This window comes from Vanessa cardui, chromosome 10 (genome assembly GCF_905220365.1).
Source record: "Vanessa cardui chromosome 10, ilVanCard2.1, whole genome shotgun sequence".
NCBI lineage: Eukaryota > Metazoa > Arthropoda > Insecta > Lepidoptera > Nymphalidae > Vanessa > Vanessa cardui.
The window spans coordinates 7,504,685-7,523,677 of NC_061132.1; the positions used below are offsets into that span (position 1 = coordinate 7,504,685).

The window sequence follows — 18,993 nt, forward strand, 5'->3', positions numbered from 1 at the left end:
AATAAAAATATTAATTTTAAAAAATTAAGAATATCTGTAAAATGAAATATATAATACGATAGTAAATCCACCCATCATTTATTCTACTACAGCAGCAATACTTACTTAGTATTGTTATGTTCAGGTTTGAAGGATGAGTGCATCTTAGTTTCCATAGCTAGTGGCGCATTGCCGATATTTAATGTAAATTATTAATTAGACGCTACGGCCCCAATGTCTATTAAAAAGAAAATCCATGGATCCTTCTTGCTATTTTGTTGCAGCAAAGCGGGTGGGTAACAGTATATTATTTCATCATCAATAGCAGCAGCAGCCCATATTTGTCCACAGCTGGACATAGGCGTCTCCAAATGCACTCCGCATCTGATCTTTCTTCGGCTATATTATATACATATATATGTATATAATATTTGAAAAATTAAGATATATTCAATGTGATTTTCGAAAGTTAACGACCGAATCATTTTCTCCTTATTCTGTTACTTTCTTAATAGTAATAAAAACTTCATCGTGTAGTCAAAACATTTACATAATAACAATAAAGTGTAAGCGTTGCGATTTTCATTTCAATTTGTTTTAACGATAGCTATTTGGCACCAATTCCCTTGATGGTATTAAGCAAAGTTCGAAGGCACGGATAACACTTTAGTAAACTACCTACCGTTCACCGTTCGAGCACGAAATCGTTTCAAACACGAAAGGGTAACTATCCTGATGTATCAAATTGAAAGACTTTTACATTAATGAAATAAATAACTACATATACTATCTATCCCACAAATCAAAATGCTTTAAAATATATAAACTATCCTTCGTAATATATTTGTAAACGGCTAGGTCTGTTTTTTTTTAAATGCGCTAACAATTATTTACAGCTATTAAGCTAACTACTAAGCACCCGATATTTTTGAGAATCAATGTAATTGTATAAATTGTATTAATTATATATTAAAAATGAAGTCGATATTTTTAGTGACATGACAACACAAATCACACATAAAACGTCAAAAACAAGATGCGAAGAAAAACTAGACATTCATAATTTATAAGCAATAAATACATATGTTTAAGGTCGATTGTTATACAGCCTAAAAACTATTGCAATATTATTCTTTGACCATTATTCCTTGTATCACGAAACTCCATTATATATTTAATTAGAATTATTCATATACACTTCTCACAAAATATGTAAATAAATCATATATTTAATTTAATAACATCTATAACGAAGATTAGAAAGATGTTCGAAACAAACGATCATGAGTGATTTCGTCCGCGAATAGTTATCATCCTATAATGGCGAGTGATTTCAGAATACTCCCCGCTTCACACGAAGCCACCCTATCTACAATATTGAACATGTGATGGAACATTAACTGGAGTTATTATTTTTTATTACTCCATTTCGCGAACGCCTTCATATTTCTCATCTAAATCGAATACAATGTAATTACTGTTCAATTGTAACACGCTCGCTGACACGGTAATTACGCTGATAATTGAAGCTTATCCCACAGCTGGGCTAGTTTGGAGTTTGGGTCGGAGGGTTGCATTGTACGCAGGCTTATGATAATGTTTTCGTCACCGCTGATCGACCATCATGTACATGTATTATGACGTATTTACGTTTATGTTGTGGGTAAATAGTCATTTTATTTAGTAAGTAAATGATTTCGTTTTATCTAAATTCACATCATATATTAAATATTTGTTATATGTTTGATAAAACAATAAATCAAGGTATATTAATCATAAACTCTTAGTAGTGAATAAAATAGCTAGTTCATTAGCAAATCGCAAGAAAATGCGTACATCTAAGATTTATTTATCTTTATTCCTACTTCCCTTAGAATAGGCTACATATACAACAACAGCCTGTAAATTCCCACGGCTGGGCTAAAGGCCTCCTCTCCCTTTGAGGAGAAGGTTTGGAATAAATTCTACCACGCTGTTCCAATGCGGATTGGTGGAATACACATGTGGCAAAATTTTTATGAAATTTGTCACATGCAGGTTTCCTTACGATGTTTTCCTTTACCGCTGAGCACGAGATGAATTATAAAGACAAATTAAACACATGAATTAGCGGTGCTTGCCTGGGTTTGAACCCGCAATCATCGGTTAAGATGCACGCGTTCTAACCACTGGGCTACATATACTATATATATATAATCATGGAGACGATCTATATATTACGAGTCAATACTTTGACAATCAAATTGGTATATAAACACAGAACATCCTCTTCCAGATTTTTCTAATAGTGCACATAAATATTAATTATTACGTTTTTTAATAAAGATGTCAACATTATTGATATTCATACTTGACTTATGTACTACAAGTTAAACCCGCGGCTTAACCTTCTAGCACAATCCTTCATCCCGAACTACCTATACTCTATTCCAACCACAATGAGAAAAAGGTTAAACAAACAATATTTGACAGTAAATTGATGCAAATTGCTCAAGAGCTTGATTAATCTATGATATTCACTATGGATTTGCAACAAAATGGCGTTTTGGAAGTCGACCAAATTGGTATCGGCATTTTTGAAGTAAAATTAAAGTAGTTAATGTTGCATTATAAATAAAAAATGCATTAATTATAAACTAGTAGTGTACATACTATAATTATTATAGAACTTCTAAACTTACAAAGAATTCATACATTTGGCTTCTAATGTGTGTAAGTCAATGATGTTGTATTAAACAGATATGTTATTAACGCGCAAAAAGTGAAGACTAGAAAACGTCCTAATTGGGACGTTTTCCTTTAGTTGTTTTACGTAGTAATACGTTATAATACATCATAATTACGTAGAAATACGTTTTGCGTAATTAAAACATCTAGTTATCCCTTTTACTTATTGTTTTTATCAAGCTATCCTTTTTACTTTTAACGAAATGTAAAAATAAACTAAAATAAACGGTCCCCGGCGCGGCACACTTTTTTCTGTCGTTTAGTATGGATACAACATATCTGTTTATAAGAATATCATTGGTGTAAGTAATGTATCAGATTTATAATTAAAGTGTGGATTTATTTATAAAAACAATACTAAAACTAACTAAACAAAAAAAACTTGAACCCATCCGCATTATTAAAAAAAGATGTACTGCAAAATAAATTGCGGAGACAAGTAATCCAAAAGAAGATTTACACATCTGCTAAATGTCAAGGTGAACGACAAGATGGCGGAATCCAAAACAGCAACTGCAATACAAACCTTACGTGTATGTTGTATATTTTTTAAATAATATACAACGTACAGACTGACAAAAACTAATTAAATTATATACACAAATAAATATAAATCAATGTTTATGTTACTTAATTGATATTTAATCTTCGATATCCTTAATGATTTATCAATCAATCTCTTCTACACGAATCATAGTTACGAAAATCATGATCACATTTGACAATACATAACATATACTAGCTGCCCGCCCGACTTCGCACGGGTGAAATAAGCATTATTTTATTTGATTCGGGGTCAAACGTAACTTAGGCTACAAAAGTAACTTTTTGTAACGAAGTCGCGGTCACAGATAGTTAAAAATAACTATGTAGGACCTAGTCTTGCGATATTTATTTATCGCAATACCAAGATCCTACATAATTATTTTCGAAGTAACGTTATCGTTACTTTAGTTCCATTTCGCAGTAACATTTGCAAACATGTATAGGTATATTTTAAATTAATGCTTATTATACATTTTTTGAGTTAAATATTTTAATGAAGCTTGTACTTAACCAATTAAAATTGTCTATTTATAAGGGTTAAGTTAAATAAATAAAAAAAAAAAAAAAAAATAAACCTTTATTGATCCTATATTCCTTTATTGAAAATAAATTCATTTATCTACACTGCTTACCAGTTAAACGTATCTTGTGTTCAATTTAATTTAGGCGTTTAATAAAATAACGTTCCAAGTTCAAATTTCGTAAGCACATTAACAACTTTTTTTTAAATAAATATTTCAACCAGTTTATTAGGATTTGAATAAGTAAACAGTTATAAATATAACTTAAACATATATAAAATAAGCCTTATTGTCCTGTTTATACGATTTACTTTGCTTCTTTTAAAATATTTAATGACATCATGCATCGTCCTTCGATCTCTACCAAATATATCTAATATCTAAGAAATATTAACATACAAACATTATTAACAACCTTTAAAATTATTAAAGGCGTTAAAAATATTTAGATATTTAAAAAAAGCAAGATTTTGAGATAGTGTTACTTTCAGATTTTCGAGTAATTTTAAAAAATACGAATGCAAATATATTTTTTGAAATAAGATCTAGAATTTATTTCACATAAAACAGATTAAAGAACGACCTCATAAAATCTGATGTATATTAAAAAAAAAAACAGATACTTACTTTAATTATCTGTGATTCTTTGCAAATATTGTCAAAACACGAACGTCATTTTCTCTTATTATTAAAGAATAGAAAAGTTTTAACAAGTGTGAAATATGAATACGCGTCACGCTCGTCAAATACAGAGAAGATCTTGAAAACTTTGTTTTTCATAAAACACTTTACATATTTACAATACCACGTCACGTATTGACTTAGTGACGTTATAACTTCTTATAGTAATGTTATTTTAATCGATTATAACATCGATATCATCGATATTCTACAACGTATATTAACTATTAACATTAGCTTTTTTTATGGAATAGTTTAACGGACGGGCATATGGGCCTGATGGTAAGTGGTCACCATCACCCATAGACAATGACGCTGTAAGAAATATTAACTATTCCTTACATCGTCAGTGCGCCACCAACCTTGGGAACTAAGATGCTATCCCTTGTGCCTGTAGTTACACTGGCTCACTCACCCTTCAAACCGGAACACAACAATACTGCGTACTGTTCTTTAACGGTAGAACATCTAAAGCTAGTTAAAAATAACTGTAGCATTAACGTTATTTATAACGATTTGTACTTCATTTTATTGAATTCAAATAACTAATTCGAAAATATCGATATCTTACTATAAATATTTATTCGCATGTTAGTGGTAAATAATGCATTAACGTTATTTATAACGATTATTTCGAAAATATTATTATACATATATAGTAACATGCTTATGATATCTAGTAAGAACCCGTAAATGTCTCACTATTAGGCAACAGCTCTCGAGTTAAAGAGAACGCTTGGAGCGTTATCCACCACCACAGCGATTTGGCCTTTTTACATATACATATGAGAAAATCATGCAACAAATTGTTATGAAGGTTTCCTAATGACGCTTTCGTCTCCCGCCGAGCACGAGATGAATTATAAACACATTAATCACGTGTTTACTCATGACTTAAAATCTATCACACATATTCGCAACTAATAGTCGAACGCGGTTTCTCTCGCGTTTTAGGGTGTTGGGCAAAACAGTAGCCTAGGTCCTTTCACGAAGTTCAAGTTTGCTTCATACAAAATTTCATCTGTTGTGAAATGGGTCGCAGGTAGAAAGAAAAACACGTCTGCACTGTTCGACAGTTTAATTTAATGTGACACAAAGTAACCGAGTATCTTAACAATAATTGAGTGAGTGAAAGATTGAATGAATGTAAACATGTAATCAAATAACTAATTAATTATTTAGTATCTGTGGAGACTTGGATTTTTGTAATATTCCAACAGTCCCCCTCAAAAATACAAGTACACATTCAAGTTAATTTACAAAATTCACATAAGTTTTGAATTAATTTAATTTTAAATTCTTTCTTAATTCTAGAAATCTGTTCGAGGGCATCGCCTTAGTAAATATATCAGCTAGTTGATTTCCTGTGGAAATAAATTCTAACTTTATTATATTGTCGGCGATTTTTTTCCCTAATAAAGTGGTACTTTATGTCTATATGTTTGGACCTTTTGTGGTCCGTGGGGTTATTTGCAATACAAATACAGCTATTGTTATCTTCAAAAATTATAATAGGCTCTTTTATTTGGATAGAAATACTGTTTAGCAGTGATTTTATCCACACTGCTTCTTTTACAGCTTCAAAAAGAGCCATGTACTCAGCTTCCGTTGAGGAGACGGCGACAGTAGCTTGTTTTTGTGTTTTCCAAGATATTGTACAATTATCAAAAGCTTTAAATAAATAGCCTGTTGTACTTTTTCTGTCGTTTTGATCGCCTCCCCAATCAGAATCTGCATACCCACATATTATATCTTTAAAATCACATTTATTATACACTAATTTTAACCCAACTGTTCCTTTTATATAACGTAAAAGGTGTTTTAAATTTTTCCACAATTCCTCGTTATTTTTAGACTGATATCTGCTTAATATATTAATACAAGCACAAATATCTGGCCTCGTGCAAAGCATAGCATACATAAGGCAGCCTATGACATTTTTACAAGGTGCATCGTAGTATGCATCCGAATTTAAAGCTATATAATTTAATTTACATGGAAAAGGTGATTTTGACGGATTACAATCATTCATAGAAAATTTATTTAAAACATTTTGTAAATATGTAGATTGATCTAAAGAAATTGTATTATTTGTTCTTTGAACTCTAATTCCAAGAAATAATTTTATTTCTTTTAAATCTGACATTTGAAATTTTTGCATAAGACTATTTTTATAAATTTGCAATGAATCAGAATTTTTAGTAGAAATTATTAAGTCATCAACATACAGAACAATATAAACGTTTTTTGGTTTTTCAACTAAAGTCTACGTTTGGTTGCTGCAAAGTGATTCAATTTCATTTTTTACAGCTTCTAACCATTTGTCGGAATCATGTCTATTAAAAATATTCTTATAACATGAAGGTAAAGATTGCATAGTAATTAGAGATAGCAGTAAATCAGGATCATTCATTTGTTTGTAATCTTTGGGGGGTAGATTGCGAATTCTTTCACTGCGCCTTATATTACTTGGCTGATTTTCAAAAGAAGTTTCATTCAAAGAATCTTGTTGTTGACTTATTAGTTTTGCCAAATAATTTTCGGGCTTACTAATTTTTGAGGGAATCACTTTATTATTGTTGTCACTACTGCATCGAGTTGGTCGTGTTTGTTCAAAATTTAACTCGTCAAATATAACATCGCGGGCTACAAACACTTCATTGTTTTCAACATTAAATAATCTATACCCGTTTGCATCATAACCAACTAATATTGATTTAATAGATTTCTCGTCAAATTTAGTTTTTCTATTTTTATTGTGCACGTATGCAGTAGAGTCAATAATTTTTAAGTGATTTATTTTCGGTTTTTTTATTATGCCACAACTCATGGTGTTTTATTTATTAGACTTTTAGTGGGTAAAATATTTGTTAAATATGTAGCTGTTAAAACAGCTTCACCCCAAAATATTTTGTCTAATTTCGCACTTATAACCCATTTCGGTCAATGTACGATTCATTCTTTCTGATACACCATTTTGTTGCGGAGTATAGGGAACCGTTAAATGATACATTATCCCTTTGTCAACACAAAATTCTTTGAATTCATTTGAAAGATATTCGCAACCGTTATCACAATACAAATTAACAACTTTAAAATTAAACAAATTTTCACTTTTAGATACATAATCTTTGAAACATTTATATGCTTCCGACTTAGATTCATTAAATACGTAACTGTATAGTGAGTAAAATCGTCAACAAAAGTTATAAAGTAATTTTTGTCATTAAATGTAGTTGGCGTAATAGGACCACAGATGTCCGAATGAATTATAAAAAGTGCTATTGTTATCCGATTTTTGTTTTGATTTGGCAAATGGTAGTCGTGATTGTTTACCGAGTATTTATGATTCACACAATTCATCACTAGGAGTAATATCATTAATTACATTATTATTACAATTAAACCTTTAAGAATATTAAATTTTTGTTTATTTAAATGGCTAAGACGTTTATGCCACAGTTCATAAGATTTAGAAGTCTGAGATAAATTTAAATTATATTGACATCGCGTTACTTGAAAGTCTAATTTAAATAAATTATTATAGCTAACACCAGTCATTAATAACTTGTTATCTTTGTAAATATAAACACTATTACTTTTAAAAATAACAGACATACCTGCTTGCTGAATACGATTTACGGAAAGCAAATTATACGGTACCTCAGGCGAGTATAAGACATCATCAATTGATCCTTGAAAACCCAAATTAGTAGTGACGTGAATCTGGCCTTTACCAAGAGCTGGAATGCTAGCGTTGTTTTTAGCGACACCAATTTTTATCGGAGACATTAATTCTGAGTATGATGAAAAGAAATCTTTTCTATTTACAATGTGGTCAGTTGCACCCGAATCTAAAAGAAAAACAATTGTATTATTATAAGAATTGTGATAAGAATTAGACAACTTACAATTTGATAACATAAAAGCGAAACTCTCCTCGTTATTGGATATTTGTAATGTATTTGCAGTTGGCGTTTGATTGTTGCTACTACCGCCATTTTGTTGCATCGTCTTGAAATAACGGCAATCCTTCTTCACATGATTTCGTCGTCCACAATGATCGCAATACAATTTTGATATCTTATGTGTCGTGTTTCCCGTATATTTTTTGTTGTAATTATAATAATGTGATTTCTTTTTATCAAATCCGGGTTTATTTTTTAAGGTATTCTTCTTCGTAAATGTATGTAAAACTTTGAGTTCAGTCGTTGTATCAGCTTTTAATTTCACTTCATGATCGAGAAGACGGGTCTTAACGAAAGCAAGATGCAATTGTTCTTCTCCTAGCGTTTCTAGCGCCGTTATAACACCGTCGTAAGATGTGGGTAGTGTTAATAACAAGTGCGATACTTTGTCCATCTCATCCAATTTCGCACCGGCAGAAATTAATTCCGTTATAATATTGTCAAAATTATTGAAATGTTGGAAAAGAGTCACATCTGGCTGTAATTTCAAATAAAGCAATTGTTTGCGCAGTGCCAATTGCGTAGCCAAACTTCTTCTTTCATAAATCTTGTCTAATTCGGCCATTATAGATTTCGCTGTAGCGGAACCCTTTGCAAAAATCAAAAATGCATCACCTAAGTACTCAACAATATTACCTTTTGCAATCATATTCTTCTTATTCCACTCTTCGTTCGGTATATGTGGCGGTTCTTCGTCAATCACGGATAATACTTGCAATTCTCCTAAAAGTGATCTAATACGAAACTTCCAAGTACTGTAACGGTCACCATTAAATTGTTGTATATTCCTTTTATTTCGTGAATCCATTTTTGAATTTAAAATAACGGAATTTAGATTGACTACTTCGAATAAACTAATAAAATTATAGCACGTGGCCTGGGCCCATAACCTGTTGTGAAATGGGTCGCAGGTAGAAAGAAAAACACGTCTGCACTGTTCGACAGTTTAATTTAATGTGACACAAAGTAACCGAGTATCTTAACAATAATTGAGTGAGTGAAAGATTGAATGAATGTAAACATGTAATCAAATAACTAATTAATTATTTAGTATCTGTGGAGACTTGGATTTTTGTAATATTCCAACATCATCAAATTCGGTTCAGCCGCTTGGTCGTGAAAGAGCGACAGACAAACGGATAGAGTGACTTTCACATTTATAATATTATTATATATTTTACATTAACTAATTTCCTTTTTTATAATAGACATTAAATACAAATGAAAAATTACAACTATACACATAGCATTAATTTATGGAGCTGAACTAAACAAGTTTACTTGGTAGGACTTTGTGCAAACCCGTCTGGGTAGGTACCATCAACTCATTTATTATATAATTATTCTACCGCCAAATAACTGTACTCAGTATTGTTGGTGTTCCGGTTTGAAGGGTGAGTGAGCCAGTTTAACTACAGGCACAAGGGACATAACATCTTAGTTCCCAAGGTTGGTGGCATATTGACGATGTAAGGAATAGTTAATATAATATTTCTTACAGCGTCATTGTCTATGGGTGATGGTGACCACTTACCATGAGGTGGTCTATATGCTCGTCCGCCAACCTACAACATAAAAATAAAAAATAACACAAACTATATAACTTTACGAAGTCATTATACTTTTCCTAGAACACGAAACAAGGAAATTGTCTTCTTAAATACTTTACATTTCTAATCAACAATTGTAAGAATGTAACTATACTTGATGATTATAATCGCAGTTGTTCGAGCCAGTGGACTGATTACTTAACGTGTAATGTTTTTGCACAATGCATGAGCTTTCGATAGAAGCAAGTGCAAGCTGAAAACGGTCTGCGCGACCAAGCGGAGTAAGTATGGGAAAAATACTTTCGCTTTGAGTGCGCAGTCAAAACTTTTGCAGAAACGTCATTGTTACTTCCGTTTCTCATCGTCACTTCACAACTTAGGTGTAGCATCGGCAAATTCAATAAAAACGTTTTATACAACCAATAGAAACAGCTCCCCATCGAGCCATTCGACACTATTCGTCGCTATCGATTCTCGCGTCAGTTAAACCCGAGAAAGCAAGTGCATGTAAATCGACGTGTCAAATTGACGAATATATTTGATCATACTCGTATGATATTACAAGTAATTCTTACGTTTGTGTAAAGATCATATTCACATACGAAATAAATATTGATAATATGGGATAGCGTACTTAATTCGCATGTGATCGGTTTTACGAATTTTGCCGATGCTTCATCTAAGTTGTGTCGTACATATACGTTTTTGCAATCTGTCAAATGAATCATAGAACTATTCTGTAAGAATTAAATTTAATCGAAACGTTTTCTCTTTCTAGATCTCTCGTCACAGGACTTCTACTTATACTCTCCGCAGTTTTGCTGTCTCTTTCTAGTCAAAGTCAAAAATCTTTATTTAAAGTAGAAGTGTTTATACTTTCTTATTGATAGTCAAAAATCTACCACCGGTTCGGAATTTAACACCTTAGACCTGAGAAGAACTGAGGGATCTATTTTTTTAATATCATATTACATATACAATAACAACAACATATTTTTGTTATTTGAAACAGGCTGGAGGCGATCATCTCAATCCCAATGTCTGCAGTAGTAATAAAGTAAACTAGTAAATATATCGTAAAAATCAAACCATTAAATTTTTCATGAAAACAGGTATCGTTGAAATCAATGAAATGTATTCATTGATTTCAATGTCGAGTCCCAAATTTATTTATCAACTTGTTGACCTCCGGTCACCTTTCTGAGCAACCATAATCATAAATTAACGTAGAATGCTACACCTACCTCAATTAGATTAAACATCAAGAGATCCTTTAGCCGGAACAGATAACTCCTACGACACACATAACCAAATATTTGCACAAGTACAAAAATTATATATGTATCGTATAGTTAGAAATAATACCTTAACTGCAGACGTAAAAAGAAAGTTTAAAATGTTTCGATACATGATACTTGTACATGATGACAACGAGCTTTTAGATAAATGATATATGTAATAATAATATAATAATAATAATCAAGAATCCTAATAAAAACCTAATAATTTTAATTTTCTTTAGTATCTAAATAGTGTATAAATAATAAATATAAAAACAAAACCACTTGACCAGCTAGCAAAGTCATTTACGTTTCAACTAAGTCAATTATAAATAAATAAAAAAAAAAGGTTGATTTAACGGCTTTAAGAAAAAATGTTTTTTTTTTATATGTATGAAATATTCTGTAATGGCAATGATATAAACAAGAACAGAACAAGTTAATTCGTGGGCTCAAAACATAACGGCCTTTAGAATATGGTAATCGATTTTCAAAACTTGTTATTACAAATACCATCTTTAAAACGATTATAAAACAAATAAGTCACTTTTATTTGTATCTGTAAGTATGAACCCTAAATTACATTTATTTATACAATAAAATAATTAATATTAAACGTTTATTTGTTCGGAATGCGTTTTTTTGTAATTATATTTCTCAGATTATATATAATTTAGCAATATAATGTATAATATACTTAATACGTATAAAGTATGTTTTAAGTGTATCTAATAGTTACTACCTGTATTGTATTTTTTCAAGTAATAAAATTATGAATATTTAAATTTCAAGGCTCGGCCGCATAAATATTAATAAAAGTGTACCTACTCTTAAATTTATTTTATTTTATATTTTGATAATTTAATTTGATTTGACAGCAGGAAGGATTGAAATTGTTTTTTTTTTCGTAACGTGTTACTTCATCAAGTCTATCTTATAACATTTAAAAAAAAATGCAATAAAGTATAAAATAAAAATATATCTACCTACTACCTACATTTTTCAAAGTTTTTTTTTCTTTCTTATTAGGTTCTTTGCTAAAATACCTTGTGAACATTATGACGTTTAACGAAAAAAAGAATCGGTCAAGAAAGAAATGACTATTCCAAGAAATAATCTGATACTGGGTTAATTTTATGTAAATCATCAAAACAAAAAATGTTGCGAATCGTTTATTATTTGGGTATAACAAAGCTACTATTTAAACGATGAGTATTATAATTACTTTTTGTTTAATGGATAGTCGATAATAGATCGTAATTACAGTTCGTTAAAGACCACAATCGACTGTCAAGAATTGTTTTTTTTTGTTGATATATTAAGTAACGTTACGGATGCACACGGTGGATACGGTTTTGTAACAAACTCATATCCCTCTTCAATTCAATTATTTATTATTTTTATACCTATAACACGGATTTAGGTAAGCTGGAAACTACCCCAAGACTGTATATGTAAACACAACTTCGGAACTCTGACTAATATTAACAGGTTCAAATGACTGTCTGATGAATGAATGAATGAATGAATGAAGTATGAATCGTACTTGATTAAGAAAGCATTAATAGGAAATAATTATCCCCTAAAAAAACAAAACAATGAATTCAAACCAAGTATTTTTTTTTTGTATAAAATTTCCTAACCTAAAAATTAGCTAGTTATAGTACCTTACACTTAAAACGGCATCATGAACTATATAGTCAAGAATTTTTATTAAGTAAAGTATTTTCTATTAAAAAAAAATTGACTATGAACATAATATGTTCTGTTATGTTATATATGAAGATCAGGTGGAATGAGGCACAGAGCCGGTTTCGTTGGGTCAACACTTTCTCGTAGCGAACGGTTTTTTACGTGATTGATTTGTATATTATAAAGAATTGTTTGAAAGCATGATAATATCGTAAAAACATTAAAATACTAAATCCAAATACTTTTTAAACACATCAATTATATTTATTTTATATACTGTATTGTATTTAAAAAGCTAATAACAGATAAGTAATTGTTTAAAACATTTTTTTTTTAATTTCTTAACTTCTAGCGTGTAAGTCTTAATTTTTATTTTCTTGTATACAGACAAAAGAGTAAATAACAAATAAGCATAAATGTGTACTATTTTATCTACAAGTGTCTATTTATAGTAGATACGTCCTTTTTAATTTTTATATTATAGGATATTTTATCGCATAGAAAGCCTTTTCCTTTTTTATTTAGGTTTTATTTTTTAGTTACTTATACTTGTAAGTCATCTTTTATGAAATTTTTAATGGTCAAAAATTTTGCAAATGTATTTGCATAGATTCGAAAAGTTCACACATTTTTCTTGTTATTACGAAACTAATGAACCGTAACATGTGCTTGTATTTAAGATCAATCACAAACGAACGAATGAACGAAACTTATAACAGTCTAAAGATATTTTGATATGCCAGTACAAAGTAAATTTACAATATGTAAAGATATATCATTTAAAAAAATATATGAAGAAATAAATCTTGGATCATTGCAACATTTAAAATAGTAATCAATGTTTAATTGAACAAAAATATGACATTTTCATTCACTTCGATCGGTCACAATGCATAGTTTTGAATAATCGTTTCTTTGGAATCCAGATGTCGAAATAGTTTCTTGTAAAGGTTAAGTAAGTAAGAACCAATGAATATCAATGTTTGTTCGTGATGTTGCTACATTGAATTACTACAACCCAATAGAAAGTGTTACTGTTTATATTACAAACAGATAATAAATGCGGAAGCTCTTGTCTGTCTGTTTGTTGCATCGTCACGACTAAACCAATGGACCAAGTGAGATCTAAGAAATCTGGAGAAATATTCATCTATATATAAGCAAGTATGCTTGAAGTCTTACGAGTAAGATTCGAAAATAAGTAAGCATATATTTGTCCCATATTTATTAATAGTTATCACTGCGGTTTCGCTTGCCTTTTAGGGGTTTAGGCAAAAAACGTAGCCTATGTCCACCCTTGAAGTTCAAGGGGGTTCTTCACATCAAATTTCATCAAATTCCGTTCAGCGGTTTGGTCGTGAAAGAGCGACAGACAGACAGAGTTACTTTCACATTTATAATATTAATATAGATGAAAATGATATATGTATGTAGGTTTTTTATGGTATACGTTGGCGGACGACCATCACCCGTAGACAATGACGCTATAACAACAACAACAACAGCCTGTAAATTCCTAATGCTGGGCTAAAGGCCTCCTCTCCCTTTGAGGAGAAGGTTTGGAACGTATTCCACCACGCTGTTCCAATGCGGGTTGGTGGAATACACATGTGGCAGAATTTCTATGAAATTTGTCACATGCAGGTTTCCTCACGATGTTTTCCTTCACCACTGAGCACGAGATAAAGACAAATTAAGCACATTAATCAGCGGTGCTTGCCTGGGTTTGAACCCGCAATCATCGGTTAAGATGCACGCGGTCTAACCACTGGGCCATCTCTACTCGACAATGACGCTATAAGAAATATTAACTATTCCTTACATCGTCAATGTGCCACCAACCTTGGGAACTAAGATGCTATGTCCCTAGTGCCTGTAGTTACACTGGCTCACTCACCATTCAAACCGGAACACAACAATACTGAGTACAGTTATATGGCGGTAGAATAACTGATGAGTGGATGGTACCTACCCAGACGGGCTAGCACAAAGCCCTACCACCGAGTAAGGTAGGGATGTAGTACAGACAGGTCGTCACTATCATAGCGGAAGGCTACGGGATCGATCGCTTTTCTAAACTAAAAATTACATACTAATAAAATCATCACTTCAATCTTTATTAAGTATAAACATATGAAGCGTGAATTAAATCAAATCATATAAACATAGCTCTGATGAAAGTGCTAATTACATACTAATTATTTACATATATTACTATGTACTAGCTAGAAATCTCAATTCAGGTTCGAATAATCCAGTACTCAAAGTGTCAGACACTAAGTTATTTCTAATGATAACTTTTCAAAGAAGATTAAATGAAAGTTTTATTTTTTGTTTCTTAGAAGGCTAATGAAATATAACATACAGCTTTATTTTTAATTTAAAGAGTACAATACGTAATACACTTAAAATAACTTAATGTTATACGTCCTATGAATTAAAGATGTATTTTTAATTTTTTTATGCATTTCATTGAAATAGTTAATAATATGTTATTTCTAAACTGTTTGCATTTGTCCAGACTTAACAATGAATCAATTCTTACTGATAAATTAAAGGTATAAAGTTTATCTAAAAATTAAAAAAAAAATAAGTTTAGCGTTGTTGTTTTAGTTGATTTGTATACTTTGTATACACAGTATATTTAAAAAATCAAATCTCAAGTAACATTTTATTTATGCTAAAATTTTGATATGTTTTATTACACACGAAATCGTACCCTACGTGTTAACTTAATTATTTTTTTAATAAAATTGAATTAAAAATAAACCCTAAATTGATTTTTTTTCTGTCTCTACATTTACTTGTCACACGCACACTAAGACAAACTGCAAGTACGAACGTCGTAAGAACACGCCGATAAAATGATTTAACTAATAACGTAAGGGCGCGGCTTCGTGAGTGAATAGATCTATAAGTGCGAGTAATATCTTTATTTATAACTAAAGTAATTTTAATTATAAATAAAAACCATATTAATTATCAAATTTATTAATATAGAGATCGGATGTGATAATTGAAAAAGTCGCAATAAAAATAAATTTTGCTAGCAGCTCTTATATTTTATGTACAGTCAAATTATTTTCGGATCAATATTACGTATAAAACCATTAAAACCTACTTGGTCGAAATAAAAAAAAGCATTAATTGCATTAGTACGAGAGTGATGTCCATTGGAAAAAACCATGTTTGCTCGTTTTGTGAAACATTTCAATACGTATTATTATTATAATAAATACACACAGAAATAAATTACATTACATTTATAAAATAAACATGTATAAAAGAAAAAAAACCACCTACTGTATACTTATAAGTGTGCCAAAAAATATATTAAAAAAAACGGTAACAAATATATTTCCAAAGTTTCCATTTTTAGATTAAAAACATCAACATTTGTTATCGAATCCTACTTCATTAGCATCCTTTATCCAATCTTAAAGATTTTGCAACGAAACATGTCAAGTCAATGTGAATTGCACAAAGATTATTTGAAAATGTACTTGTGTTTGTGTGCATGTGTGTATAACACATAAACATAATATAATTTAATAAATATTTCAAGATGGTGTTGATAAGGAGGCCAATATTTACTTTATCGTAAAATATATTACATTAATTAATAATGAAACATAAAGTTTTATAAGTTAGTGATAAGAAAGTACTTAATTATAAATATGTTGGGATTTTTTACTACATTGACATTATATTACAACTAGCAACACTGGTCATCGTCATAATATAACAGATTTATAATATATAGCTAGGCCGAGTACAGTCCAAGCTGAGGGTAACATTTAGACAGCAAGTGTTTTTAAAAGTATTCTTTATGAACCAAACACGTCGATTTTTAATTAATAGTGAAAAGTTTGAGTATGTGAAAAAAAAAAAACACTATCAGGTGAAAATATATTTTTTAAATTTTTAATTATAATATATACTGCTGTTTAATGTTATAAAAAATTAAAATTGGATGAGGTACCTATCTATAAAACCCTACTACGTCCTAAAACACACTCAGATAAGGACACTAACCCAATTTTATACTACACAGTGGAATAATGTTGCGTTAATACATTTGCAAAATGTCAAAAATTATCACTTTTCGAAATTCTGTCTATTGTATTTATGTATCTGTGGTACTTCGTAATGCAATAAGCGTTATGAATAAGTGTTATCAATTTCAATTGTTCGATTAACTATAATATTATAAATGTATACGCAATGGACCATGGATTTTGGCTCTACATTATTTTATGAGCAATTGTCAGTCTTCAACAAAGCGTCATATATATATGCAACAAATTGCAAACATAATGCATATAATGTTGTTGCTTTGAAACTATAATACTTTGTACATATTAATAAAAGTAAAAATGCGAGATCAACTCGAGTTTCTTATCGCTTGAAGAATGAAGATTAAACCCATTTAGATATAATTTAGCATGGAGCAGGTTTAAGTCCCGGGAAAGGACATAAGTTACTTTTTTAATTGACCTTTGAGAGTGTAATACGGCGGTGTTGGTTTGTGTGCTATAATAAAGGTTTTATACATTTAGTTTGGGTAAAGTCAGGTTAAGCCAGAACAATGATAAATAAAGAGAATTACGTAAACTAATACGTATGTGGGAAATATTTTGAGTGTATGGATATCCCAATTTTGATTTGTTTTATCTATATTAATATTATAAATGCCAAAGTAACTCTGTCTCTCTTTCTATATGTCTCTTGCTCTGGCACTGTAAATCACTGAACTGAATGGAGAAAGATTCAACTCTAAGGATACATTTATTACTTTTTTATACTTAACACCTGACGCGTACCCCTAAAACTCTACCGAAGTCACGCGTGAAAACTAGCATTACATAAATAAATATGAAAGTTTTACTCTCATATAAATTTGTTTCTAATTTAAATACTTTACTTAAAAAAAAAAGAAATCATTTCACTTAATTAGAAACCATACACGAGGCATGTAATAACATAATTTTGACCAACTGTTTTCGCGAAAAATATGCAAATGTTTTTAGCAAATTATATCACACGAGCCCAAACGCTGATTAACACATTGTTCTTATTTTGCGTTAATTATAAATGTTTCTTAGCGAGTTCGTTAAACAATATACCCCTTTTCTGTCAATTTTGGTTTGACATTCGCAAGTGAACATTGTCATTAATATATTGACCGACAGTCAAGTTCATTGTATAATATATGAAGAATATCTTATATATAACGCCGCATATCCGTGGTTCCGAGATCGCACCCCAGGTAGGGCCGATAAAGAATTACTTGATTTTTCTACGGAAATTTTCTCACTAGCCAGGCTAGACGTAGGAAGTGGTCTTGCGCCTGAACACTTCGGATCACATCGAATTTTCCTTATAGATAGAGATAGAACAGAAATATTTGCGCCAAATGCTGCCAAATGTGGGTATTTTAATATGTCCTACATAGTTGGCTGGACTGCTTTATATGATATTCCTGACCGACTTTGTCCCTCACGGACATTCTCAAGGGTGACCAGCCAAATACGCAGGACATATCATAGTGCATATCCTTAACATAGGTCCGTACTGACAATCTAATATTTAGATACTATCATTACAAATTTGTTAAAAATAAAACAATTGAACACTGATATATATTCCATAATAAGGATAGTATATTGAGATCCATGATTTATAACCACTAAAATAATTAAAAATAGAATAACTTAATTTATATTAGAATTTGGCTCAAGTTTATTATGTTGATGATATTAATAATAGACAATTATATAAAACAATTTTGAATGATATATTAATAAACTTATTATTATTTTTATACCAATGGGTATTTATTAATCTAGAATAATCTAGAAACCAGACAATAAACAAAAAATACTAAAACATATTTTTATTGAAAGTCTCCTTATTTCCTTATTTAATTCACTTTTTACCAAAATTTCTATAAATAGAGAAAAAATTAAATCAGTTTCATTTATTCTAGCGTGATTATGCGCTAATTATGTCTTCTTACTTTTACTTGCTCATATACATGCAGATATTG

The 18,993-nt window shown here is 30.4% G+C and overlaps 1 protein-coding gene across 1 annotated transcript in view; it reads right to left on the minus strand.

The window, feature by feature from the left end:
- The window catches only part of LOC124532908, a 104,442-nt gene that overhangs the window by 84,910 nt on the left and 539 nt on the right, over positions 1 to 18,993 (minus strand). The window lies entirely within an intron of this gene.